This window comes from Alexandromys fortis, unplaced genomic scaffold (genome assembly GCF_014885135.2).
Source record: "Alexandromys fortis isolate MF-2015 unplaced genomic scaffold, M_Fortis_MF-2015_v1.1 scaffold_116, whole genome shotgun sequence".
Lineage (NCBI taxonomy): Eukaryota > Metazoa > Chordata > Mammalia > Rodentia > Cricetidae > Alexandromys > Alexandromys fortis.
In genome coordinates, this window is record NW_026067998.1 from 1,744,797 (window position 1) to 1,757,416 (window position 12,620).

Genomic DNA, 12,620 nt, shown 5'->3' on the forward strand with positions numbered 1-12,620 from the left:
CAACTGGGCATGACAAAGCTCAGCAAAGGACAGCAGCACCCTGTAGCACACAGATCAGTGGGGAAATCTTCCAAACAACACAAATCTCTACTCAAAATGACATCATTAGAAAGAAAATGTAATTACTGCACAATACGGCAACAAACTGAAATATACTTCTTAGTAGTGAAATTTTCTTAGATGTATGTACATTTATGTGTGAAGATGAAGCCTCGTCTACATAGAGAGCCAGCTCCATCCCCAAATGGAGTTTGACTGTACTCAAAATAAAAATAGACTTCATGGTTTACCTGTACTTTTTCTCTTATTTTACTCTTAATTAAGTTGAATCACATAATGGCACACATCCCACCAGAAGCATGACAGTTACCAAGGGTTTCCTAAGCACCAATGGATTCTATCAGCAAAGTAGAACCACATGATGATAAGGTCAGGTCCAAAACCAAAGACTTGGTTTAGAAAGCAGAACGACGGCACTATATGCAGGTGTGTCACAAGACTCATGGTAGAACCTAGCTAACATGTTCATGCCTCTGTGCAGTGAATTTGATGTGTTTGACTGGGTGATCTATAATAGGAAAAGAGCAAGCCAAGAAGAGAATCTATTCCAAATTCACAATATGGATAAAGGATACGGCAGTTGGAAGATATTGCCCAGGTGTTTTAATTTCTTTGATCCTAACATCCTCATTTGAAAACAAAGATATGGAAATTATAAAGAAACAATTCAAATTGAGTAGCAGTGTTTAAAAGCAGTGCTTTTATTATAAAAAAGTTATAATAAAAAAGTTATATAAAAAGTTATAATAAAAACTTATAAATAATAAAATTTATTAAAATCAAGAGTTTTCAGTACACTTATCTAATTTTAACAGCAAATATTTTGAAATAGTCTTTTGTGAAAATGGTACTAACCCTGATATCTTGTTTTATCAGCATATATTTTATTGATTTTTATTGAGCTCTACATTTATCTCTGCTCCCCTCCCTCCCCTCCCCATCAAGGTCCCTATGCTCCCAATTTACTCAGGAGATCTTGTCTTCTACTTCCCATGTATATTCTATCTATGTATGTCTCTTTTAGGGCGCTCATTGTTGTCTAGGTTCTCTGGGATTGTGATTTGTGTGCTGGTTTTCTTTGCTTTATATTTAAAAACCACTTATGGGTGAGTACATGTGATAATTGTCTTTCTGAGACTTGGTTACCTCCCTCAAAATGATGTTTTCTAGCTCCATTCATTTGCCAACAAAATTCAAGCATATTTTTAAAATGCATTAATCCTTCACTATGTTAGAGACTACCTATATGATGAAAGTACTATAAAAACCTTGTTTCAATTTTGCCTTTCTATAAGATTGGCCATCATAAATTCTATAAGATAATAATTTGGGGGTATATACCACAGTACCCTAAAATATAACAATTCTTCCTAAACCAAAAAAAAAGTCTGCTCTATTTAAAACAAAGGAACATGAACATGCCATCAAAATAGACACTTCATTTACTTGAGCTTTTTCCCCTTGCAGAAGTCAGTAAAACTTCACAATGGGGCATCATTACTTGTCGAGGTCTGAGTCACTGCTCCTGATTAGGACCTGCATCCACCACATCATTATTCTGTTACTTTAATATTATAATTACACTGAGTATTGTGAAGTGGAAAACATCAGATGAAGACTATATGTTCATTACATTGTGCCAACATAAAAGCGCTTTGAAATGCATGTTTCCACTCTTCCATACTGCCAGCTCTGGGCTTCTCTTGCCATTTCTTGCCAAATTATATTTGCTGTCTGTCATTGTCCACTGGCAGAGTGACAAAATGCTGAATCTGCTGGAACCAGGGCACATTGTGTGGGTATCCCCACAGTAAATTCCTTCCCCTAACGTAACAAGACTTGCGCTACATTTGTGCAGAAGGGAATAATTTAGGTGATACTTCTAAGACTTTTTGAAGATGAAAAGTACTAAATATATACCAAATTTTGCTATTAATTTCTGCTGCTGAAAGATTTGTTTTAAGGATAGAAACACATCAAATTCAACACATAGAGGCATGAAAATGTTCTGTAGGATTATCGGGCTCCTAATGAAGAAAAAACATTACATTTGACTTCACATATGACAACATTTGATAAGACTGACAAATCAATGACCTAATTAAAAAATCAAATATTTATTACTACCAAAATTTATCTGAATCATAGATAACATGATTTGTCTACGGTGACATCACTCCACATAATCAGTTGAGAATCACATTGTTAACGCTCAATTCTTTTACTTGAGTAGACACCTGTCTTTTGCTATATTTCCCTCTGCTTACACAGATGAGACTTACTTCACCAAAACGTCAAATGACAAGAACAGACATACTTCATAAAAATGTATGAAATCCCAGATTAAAATGAACAGTTGTTTCTCATCGCATACACAAATCAATATCTCTGGAATTTTATGGAATGCTTGCACTTTCGTCCAGAGTTCTAACAACTTCTACAGTTGAGTTCAGTTTTAAACCTCAACATTAGCCAATTCACTATACATTCAAAAAAGTCATCATTTTGATGTTTCCAATCTCTTAAACTCTTCAAAAGAGATGAGATGTGATTGCTTTATTCTTAGATTTAAATTAAATGGGTTCAAATGTGATGCAACATAAAATTTTGGAAGTAACTGTTCTTCAAATTGATTTAAAAATCTATAAAATAATAGCAAAATGACGGAAAAATAACTCTCTTCTTTTTACCTTTTCCTCATTTCTCTGTTTTCATTCTTGTTTGCCAAAGACATTGATGTTATCAGACCAGGGACTTTCTACGCAGTATTGGACAAAGACAACCCCATTCTTATTGTGATTCCCTGAGTTTTGTTCTGGCAGGGCACAAAGATCTTACTTTTAACTATTTTAAATTAGGCAGAAGAGTTAACTTAGGCCTCTGAGGGGATTCTGTCTGTTAAGTTGAACTTTGTGTTTTCACTTTGCTTACCTTCACTATTTTACCTCATTTTCATTTAAAATCCTGTCAATGTACCTTTGTTATGTCTATTTTGTCATTTTTTTATTCCTTCCTTCTCCAGTGTGAAATGAAATGGCAGTATCATATCAATGGACAGAATTTCCCAGATCCATAAAACCAACCCCTAATGGACTAGGCTCCTATGGATACACGAGTAACCCCACTTCCCAAAACACTCAAAGTGCACAAGATGTAGGTTATGACATTCTTTGTTGAAATCCTATTATTCCTATACAAACTGTGACCTCAAAAAAAGGTATTAAATGCTGATTTTGTAAAATAAGATCAACAATAACAACTCTACTTACCTAAGAGATAAGTCTTTTTTTAATTTATTTCTTTATTAATTAATTAAAGATTTCTGTCTCTTCCCCACCGCCGCCTCCCCTTTCCCTCCCCCCCAATCAAGTCCCCCTCCCTCGTCAGCCCAAAGAGCAATCAGGGTTCCCTGCCCTGTGGGAAGTCCAAGGACCACCCACCTCCATCCAGGTCTAGTAAGGTGAGCATCCAAACTGCCTAGGCTCCCACAAAACCAATAGTTGCAGTAGTATGATGAGAAAAAACTACAGATCTAAAGTGCTCTAAAAACTATCAGGTAACTGTTCTTATTTGAGAAAACAATCTATGCATTTAAACATCATAAGTAAACACTGTATCATTTCAAGAAAGTTAACTAACACTTTCATATATGTCTGGATAGTGAAGAAGCCAGCTGGGAGAAGGTAAAGAAAGGTGGCATTTCAGTCCAGTACAGTATGAGGACAAAGCTGAAACCAAAAGAGTAAAAACCAGAGAACAGAGCAAAAAATGGAAGGTTTCCCTGGGGCTTCTGGATTGGTTTGGAAATCCAGCGAGATTCTAGCTGGAGGCAATAACAGCTTTTGTTCCAAAGTGTATTTACTTGCACCATTTATCATTAGCAACCCATGACATCAACTGATAGAGGACTACTTTCAATGTGGGCTACCAAGGCACTATGCTACCATCTGGAATTTAGAAAGATACTCCAAATCCTTGACTTGACGATTGTCTTTGCTCAAAGTGCATTCACCATTTTCAAACATGTTCTCACAATTCAACACAGAAAAGAAGAATGAGAACATCCCTGGGGAGAATCACACACTGGGATGACACACCACTGTGGTTCCTTAACAAAATATCCTTTATGAGAGAAACATGGGTCTCAGATAAAGCTATTCCATTGCTGACCATTGCTAAGCATCCCCCCTATTTTTTTACCTGCCTTTTGTGGAAAAGTTTGACAGTACAGAGAAAATATTTGAGAACAATGCAAGCCTTTGTCAGCAGTATTGATCTACAGTTCGCCTTTGATCCTACAGACAGGAATCACGATAGGCCAAGCTATGTGATCTCAGCACAGAACTCAGGCTATGAAGCCCCCTTCAAAGTCAGAAGCACAATGCCACTGTGTGCATCAGAGCAGGTAGGGATGGACTCTCCAGAGCCAAGAAAGACACTTGTATCCTAGTTCTTCTTCTTTTTAATTTATTTCAAAATAATTTGGTACAGCTTTTAAATGATCTGAATGAATACCCTTTTGCCACAGGACAGAAGACAAGCACCCACTTGTGTGCTGATGACAGAGATTTCTCATTATGTTCCAGGAGCTTCCTTAATAAGCCTCTAAGCCTGCCGGCTAAACACTGTCAATTTAATATCCATTGTGCCAAAACCAAAATTATTTTAGACAGATACTCCAACATGCAGATAGAAAATGTAACTGAAGTCCATCCAGCAGGATTTTTAATTTAGCTATCTGGACTAGGGATGGGATGGCACGGTTTGTAGTTTGCAACCTCAGAAATGCATAACTAGTCACTGATTATAGAAAATTTCCTGAGTAATAGGCACAAATGAGAGAGTGTGTGCTGTGTTGTTTCGTGACTAAGGTCTTTTCTGTTAAGAAGCTTATATTTTAAGGTAGAATGACAGGGCTATATAAGTCCTATGTCAAATAGTGATAAGAAAAAACTCAGATCGTTAATTAGCAAATCAGACCAAGAGTCGCCATAAGTTATATGATTAACTTATGAAATGCAAAAGTTGGACAAGTATCTCTATTATATATTCGAACCTTTATTTTATTAATTTTTTAAAGTTTTTATTGAAAATGCTCTCACATCCCTACAGCCATTTAAAAATTTTAAAAAATATATAGCATTTTGAATCTATGGTTGCTTGTTATATTTGAATAATGGGATCACACCTGACAGGATTTGCATCACATTCAATAAAAATTGAATGAATAATATAACTTGTTACAAGCACGGTAAAGGGGGGATATGGGTTATGTCTGAAGAGAGATGGCTGTGGAATCAAGTTCAGATCTGTTGGCAGTGTGAAGATGGCACTGTAGAAAGCTACAGGTCACAGAGCAGAGACCAGTTAAATGTGTATATCCCATCCCAAATGGATGCACCTAGAAAAGGGACTCCTGTGCCTAAGGGTCAGAGAATGTTACAGAGAAGAGGGTAGAAAGATTGTAAGAGTCAGAGAATCAGGAAGTCGTCTATGAGACGAGTTCTTCTGTGATTTTTCGCCTAAAAATTGCACGAAAGCTAAATCCATGATGCCTCCATAATACAACTACAAAAAGATCTGAACAACGATAGTATCAATAGATATGATACATTTGAAGGTGAAAATCTCAAATAAACATAAACGCACCACAGACAAAGAACTACATGCAGATAATGATTGCTGAGAGATGGAGAATTAGTTTCTCCCAAGGATGAACTGACAAATTGGTTATTCCATACAAAAGTGGTTATCCCTGAAATCACATACTCTAGAAGAACTCTTTGTAAGATGTGCCGTTAAACAGCATGACACAGTTGTTAGATATATTTAGCAATGAGTATTTTGGAGGAACCACTTGCTGAATCAGGAGCAATCTGATTCAAGAGCATTTAAAGTAAGGGAACATTCTGTGTAGCAGGACAGTACCCTCATGATACCAAAGCATCCAGTGTGATTTCAGCAGCGGTGCTGCTGCACGCTTGCTGATTACAAGGTGAGAGTTATGTCCCTCATTATGTGTTGCTTCTCAGCAGCTGAAGAACCCTCTAAATGTCATACCAGAGACGAAATACTGTGTCTCCTGAGACCATGACATGACTCTCACTTTCCTAACACTTACAACACATGTCACAAATAGACTCAACTATAGCTCACACTTCAGATATGCTTTATAATTGTGTTTATACATTCAAGCCCTAGGGTGTTATAAAAGAATTTAAAGAAACAGTTATTACTAAGCTTACACAGATATCTCCATGGTGATGGAAAATTCTACATGAGGGAACTACAGAACTTACCTCTCTTCCAGTCTCAGTTTGTATATGTTGTCTAAGAATAAATGCTCATTTGGAGTTCATTTATGTCTTAATATTTTGATATATGTGTGTATTATTGTTTGGTTTGCATTATATTTAAGATTTGAATATTTGGAAGTGAGACCCTAAGGTTCTTGAGTTTCCTTGCGCATTTCTCAGAATATGAAATTCAAGTCGGGAAAATGAATAATATCCTTAAGAGAAAGATTCTCTGAACTGAGTAACATTGGAAGGGCCAATGCTTTATAGTTCTCACCTACAAAGTCCTCCCAGAAACTTCATCAGCTCTCTCTGTACATAGTTTACATTTCACCTGTTTACAGGGCTATGGCTGAGAGAGGTGGAGCAATTCGATCTGAATTGCACAGGACTGTGTCAGGATTCAACCCAAGACTGCATTCTTCTCAGAATTATGCAATTGTTAATTATATTAACAATGCTGTAGGAAAGGAATCCTCAGTAGTGTTCCTTAACGTGTGACCAACCCTTCATTACATCTGGAATTAAGTAGACACAAGGTGGTAGGCACACTTGTAAGAGATTTTCAGCTAACTGGGTCATTTGAGGTAGAAGACCACCTCAAATCAGGTAACTTGAGATCAGAAGACCCACCCTAAATCGGGGCCATACTTTGTCATTTCAGCTCATATACAGGGCATGCTTTTGCTCTTTATCTGCCTGTCCTTTTCTAATTCCCTCACTGGTCTAGAGTGTATTTGTTTGGGATTCCTACAACCAGTTGAAGCATCCAACATTATGAATTTTTGGACTTGCCATTGAGAGACAGCTGTTGTCAAACTAGCTGGATCACATCCTGTAAGCCACTCTAGTGAATACCACACACACACATACAATATATATGTATATGTATATATAACTATATACGTGTACATATGTGTGTATATACATATATGCATATGTGTATGATTGCATACATATATATGTGAATTTATAGATGTATATATACATTTGAGTATATATACATATATGTGTGTGTGTACTTATCCTATAAGTTCTGTTCTAGAGAACACTGCCTAATACAACATTAATTTGAAGAAAGGAATAAAACTGTTCCCAATTGTTTAACACCACAATAACCATATAATGCTGTTTGTTACTGACATAGAAATGTAGGAAACAGTGATGAATGAGGAAGAAAATGTTACTTCTAGGACAGTAACAATCTAAAAACAATGCCTTTTCTACTGCTAGAATCTTTTAAAAGCTTTAACAATGGTCAAATGACACTCCACAGCCGAAATGACAGCACATTCTGTGGATCATCTTGTTAGTGAGCTCTTGAAGGGCATCATGACCTATGTTGCTTTAAGTGTCCAAAAAGCATCAATTTTCTACCTTGATTTAGTCTGATTATTGACAATTTTCTCTGCTAGGGACTGTTTAGATGAAGAGACAAAACTCCATGAGATTGGACAGGTTAGCAAAGTGAGACAATCCCAGGCAATCAGTATGCGTCTCATTAGCGCTGCTATCTCTCTTTCTCATCATTCATGAAAAGGCATCTTGAAATACATAAAGAAAAGCTTTCATTACAACGTGAAAAACATTTTCTTGTTGATTCTCACCCACATCAAGACATATGTTATTTGATGATAAAATTCCAAATGACTTCTAAAAGACTGCTTTTCCTGTACCTACTGCTAATTTCTCCAGCAATCTATTTTTCTTATCCTTTCCACATGGAGGTAGCTGTCTATTTCATCAAGCCATGTAGTGTAATTAATTAATATTTAAATCTCTTTTGATCATAAATTTCTTATTCAGAGCAAAATGAGCAGCTGGAATATCCTGGAAAAGAATTTTCACAGGCATGGACTTTAAATTTATCTCAGGATATGACTCCTTATTTATCAATCAAAGAAAAGGATACATTTACAATTTTGGTTAAGTACTAGGAACCACTGTCATTTAATGAGGCCAGAGAGAATTCACTTCATTATAAATTTCCTGGCTTTGGCAGGAACCCTTGATCTTAAAATGGTATTGAGTTTTGGAAAATGACCAAGAATATAGTTTTAAACCTAAGAAATATAACATCTAAAAACAGATAATAAAGCTTAATGCAGACTAATGTTTGACTGGATAGCCAAATGAGTAAACTACCACTGAAATAAAATGCCATTATTCATGGAATGGCTGCATAAATGGGCTCTGAGGAGAGGCAGATAGATGGCGCTCTGTAAATCCTTAAAAACCACTGAATATTCTATTGACAATTAATGCCAAGCTTATTCTTCCTACCAAGAAAGGCACTGAAAAATGACATATTTTTGGATGTCACCAATGTCATTTACTTTTCAAGTAAAATATAATAGCAAAGCAGCTATTAATATTCACCAGAAACATCTTCAGACATTGCTAACTTTTTTCCTGTTTAGAAGATATCTAAAAATACCCAGCACTGTTAAATATCAAAAAAGAAATGCAATGTTACAGGGTTTTATAATATATTTTATAATTAAATTCATTAAAAATTATATAATCTTCTGATTATATTTTAATACTTCCACATCAGGTTTTTCCATGGCTACGGCTTCAATACTTCTCTACAATATTTTACTAATTTACTCATTTTTTAACTCGATTATACGCTAAATGTTTTTGACAACACCTGTGAAAGTTATTTTAACATTCTAATTCATGAGATGAGAACACCCGTGAATCAGAAAATCTATAAGCAGATGAAGCTTTTTACTTTTGTTTTGCTATTTAAGTATTTTAGACGTGGCATTTAAGAGACAGTAAACTTAATTTTAGGGACATATTTTGAGAGGGTGTCTAAAGATATAACACTTGAAAAATAAACATTAGTTGTTTGCTGGCATTAACACATGGGTTGAAAGCTGTTTGAAAAGTTATTAAAATGTAGTGACAAACAACAGCAAAAATAGATTTTATTGGAGAGGATGAGTTTGTGCCATAACCCTAATGATAAACCCAGTTAGGCTGTTTGAAGAGCTTTATCAATGATTAGGAGTAAAAGGAAACACGTTAATTAAGTCTTGGAACTATTAAACATAACTATCAACCCACAAAAGTACCAGCCCAGATGCGTAACTCAAACATGTCTCAACCTTTAATACAAAAGGCAGCTATGACATTTGAATTTCAACCAAAGAGTCCTGGAATAATGTTTTGAAATGTGTTCTGCAAATACACCACATTTCAGTATTGAGAAAATTGAACAAGTGTGACTTCTGGCTCAAGTTTCATTGACATCTTTACATGCTTGTATATTTCAGCCAAATGAAAAATACATTTTATACTGTGAATAGAGCTGACTCTATGCAGATAATCACATATAGGCATTGACTGAAAAAAATCATTTGTCCTGGGCCACCTACTTTTCTTTATAGCTAAGAGCTTTGAACTCTGTGTTGGCAGCTTTGCTTCAGCCTTCAAAGAGCAATCCTGACTAATGGGCTAGGGAAGGCTCTGTCCAATGTTCTAGAACAAGATTGACAGCCCAGACCCAACGTCTGCTATTGTGGTTCCAGCCTTGCTCTCATTTGTACATCTGACTTTCTGTTGTTTTCTGGAATCTATCTAGAACCCCTTGCCACCACTCTCCACCATGCTGGCTCTCCAGTTGCTATGTTCTGACTTTTCCCTTGTTTTTACTTACCATCCTTCTTCCTCCCCTTTTGGCACTGGAGTTTTCTCATTTCTGCACCATAGCTTCTATTGCATTACTGATAGATGCATCCGATAGTACTTACCTGGCTGCCAATATGCTCCTAAATATAAATACACACAGTAGCTCCAGCCTTACATCTTCCTGGTTCTATCTCCCCACTGATTAGAAAATCCTACTAGCCACTCCTTCTAACAATAGCAACAATTTGTCACCACAAATGAAAAGCTTATATCCATTGTTTTAATTAATAAAGAAGATTACAAAGAAATAAAATGCTTCCCTAATTTTAATACAAAGATACCAATGTGAGCTTTTATTTCATAATTATCATTAATTGCATGTATGCAATTTAAAATAGACTATCTCACACTAAAGAAAAGTAATTGTAAATGGATGTAACTTATTTATTTGCTATTAGACCCATCTCATTAGCTACTTTCATTAAAGGAATATATTTATTGCTTTTGATCTTGTGATTGTTTTAATCAGAACAAAGACTGTACCTTTTTTTTTGTTTTTGTCTGGGGCAATTTTTCATTGCGCTTGTGTTAGGGTGCTTTTGTTGATATATATTTCTTTGAATTTGAAATTTGGGGCTCATACTGACCTTCAGCCACACAGTCCCAGCCCAATAGTGCCTTCCGGGAAGTTCTTCGTTGGGGGCAACTGGAAGATGAATGGGAGGAAGAAGTGCCTGGGAGAACTCATTTGCACCCTGAATCCAGCAGACACCGAGGTGGTTTGTGCACCCTGCCCCCCCCCCCATCGCCTACATCTACTTCACCAGGCATAAGGTAGATCCCAAGATTGCTGTGGCTGTGCAGAAATGCTACAAAGTGACCAATGGGGCATGATCAAAGACTTAGGAGCCGCATGGGTAGTGTTGGAGCACTCAGAGAGAAGGCATGTCTTCGGGGGAGTCCGATGAGCTGATTGGGCAGAAAGAAGCCCATGCCCTAGCCGAGGGGACTGAAGTAATCGCCTGCACTGGGGAGAAGTTAGGTGAAAAAGACGCTGGCATCACCGAGAAGGTTGTTTTCAAGCAAACCAAGGTCATCACGGGTAATGTGAAGGACGGAAGCAAAGTTGTCCTGGCCTATGAACCTGTATGGGCTACTGGGAAGACTGTAGCCCTCAACAAGCCCAGGAAGTGCATGAGAAGCTTCAGGGATGGCTGAAATCCAATGTCTCTGATGCAGTGGCTCAGAGCACCCGAATCATTTATGGAGGTTCTGTGACTGGAGCAACCTAAAAAGAGCTGGCAAACCAGCCTGATATGGACGGCTTCCTCGTGGGTGGTGCTTCCCTCAAGCCTGAAATTGTGGACATCATCAATGCCAAACAATAAGCACCGTCCATGTCCCCTACCCTCTGCTAAGCCAGGACTAGATTGCCCAAAAGCTTAGGAACAGTTCTGACCAGTCACATGCTTCTGAAGTCATCTGCCCCATCTTGTGTCCTAATCCACACTGCACCTTCCTGAACCTTTTACACCTCCCTATAATGGTTGGGACCAGACCAATCCCTAAACCATACAATACAATGGTTAGAATAAAATATGTCGTCTATTTCACCAAGGTGACTTCCTGGCTGGGGGTCAGGAGGATGGAGTGAGTAGAACTGATTCTATCCCTTCAGGTAAGCAGGTCGGGGATGTTTCCCCCTCCCCCACAGTGCCAAAGCCCTAGTATTGTGTTTGTAAACCATCTTACATGTAAGGTGGAAAAAAAGAATTTGTAATTTTGTCCTAGGTAAAATGTTACATATCTGTATAATTTTTGAAGTGCCAATCTCATCCTAAGAATTCTCTTTGTTACAAAACATTGCAGAGAAAATCTAACGCTGCCTCTACGTTACGATCCACATTATAATGCCCAGCCACTTGCCAAGAGTTTCACACTCTGTTTGTGTATGTCCGCCATACCAAATCCAGTGTTGTCTGTGTGACATGACATATGTCATTATGCGGGACAGGAGCTACGTGTCCTATGGGCTTCCTGGAGGTAAATGGCAGACAGCCCAGTATTAGCCACCACTGAGGCATAGACGGGTTTCTCGATTAGCTGGCTATGAGGGATATGGGCTCTGCACAATCTCTTTTATAATAATGATATTCTATATATCTACAAGACAAGGATTATCTCTTCAGGAACAGCTCTGGGATAGGGAAGCACAATATAGGAACGTATAAGACTACAGCAGAACCTTTGTCATACACAGGGTGTATGATGAGCAAGGGAACAGATGGGTTAATGTTAATGGACAAAGACTGTTACATTATACTTTGAACTTTATGGGTAGGCTTGCTAGATCCCAATCCCTATGGTGTCTGCTGCATAAGAAGGTACTAAAAATATAGTTCAACAGGTGCAGAGAACTGATTAGGTATATTTGGTCACAAGATGAAATAAAGGGTTAGGAAAAGAAAGGCCATGATAGCAATAATGAGACAGAAAATTTCTATTCATAAGATAAAACCACTTGTCTGAGGTTTACATTCCCAAGGACAAGATTTCCTCTTAGAAGGATGCTTTATGTCTAACACCTGTTCCTGATAATACACTTTTCTTAAATATCGCTGATGT

At 37.3% G+C, this 12,620-nt stretch overlaps 1 pseudogene; it reads left to right on the forward strand.

The window, feature by feature from the left end:
- The first annotated feature begins 4,309 nt into the window (after nt 1-4,309).
- On the forward strand, nt 4,310-11,383 carry LOC126512661 (triosephosphate isomerase-like; annotated as a pseudogene).
- Nucleotides 11,384-12,620: the final 1,237 nt, after the last annotated feature.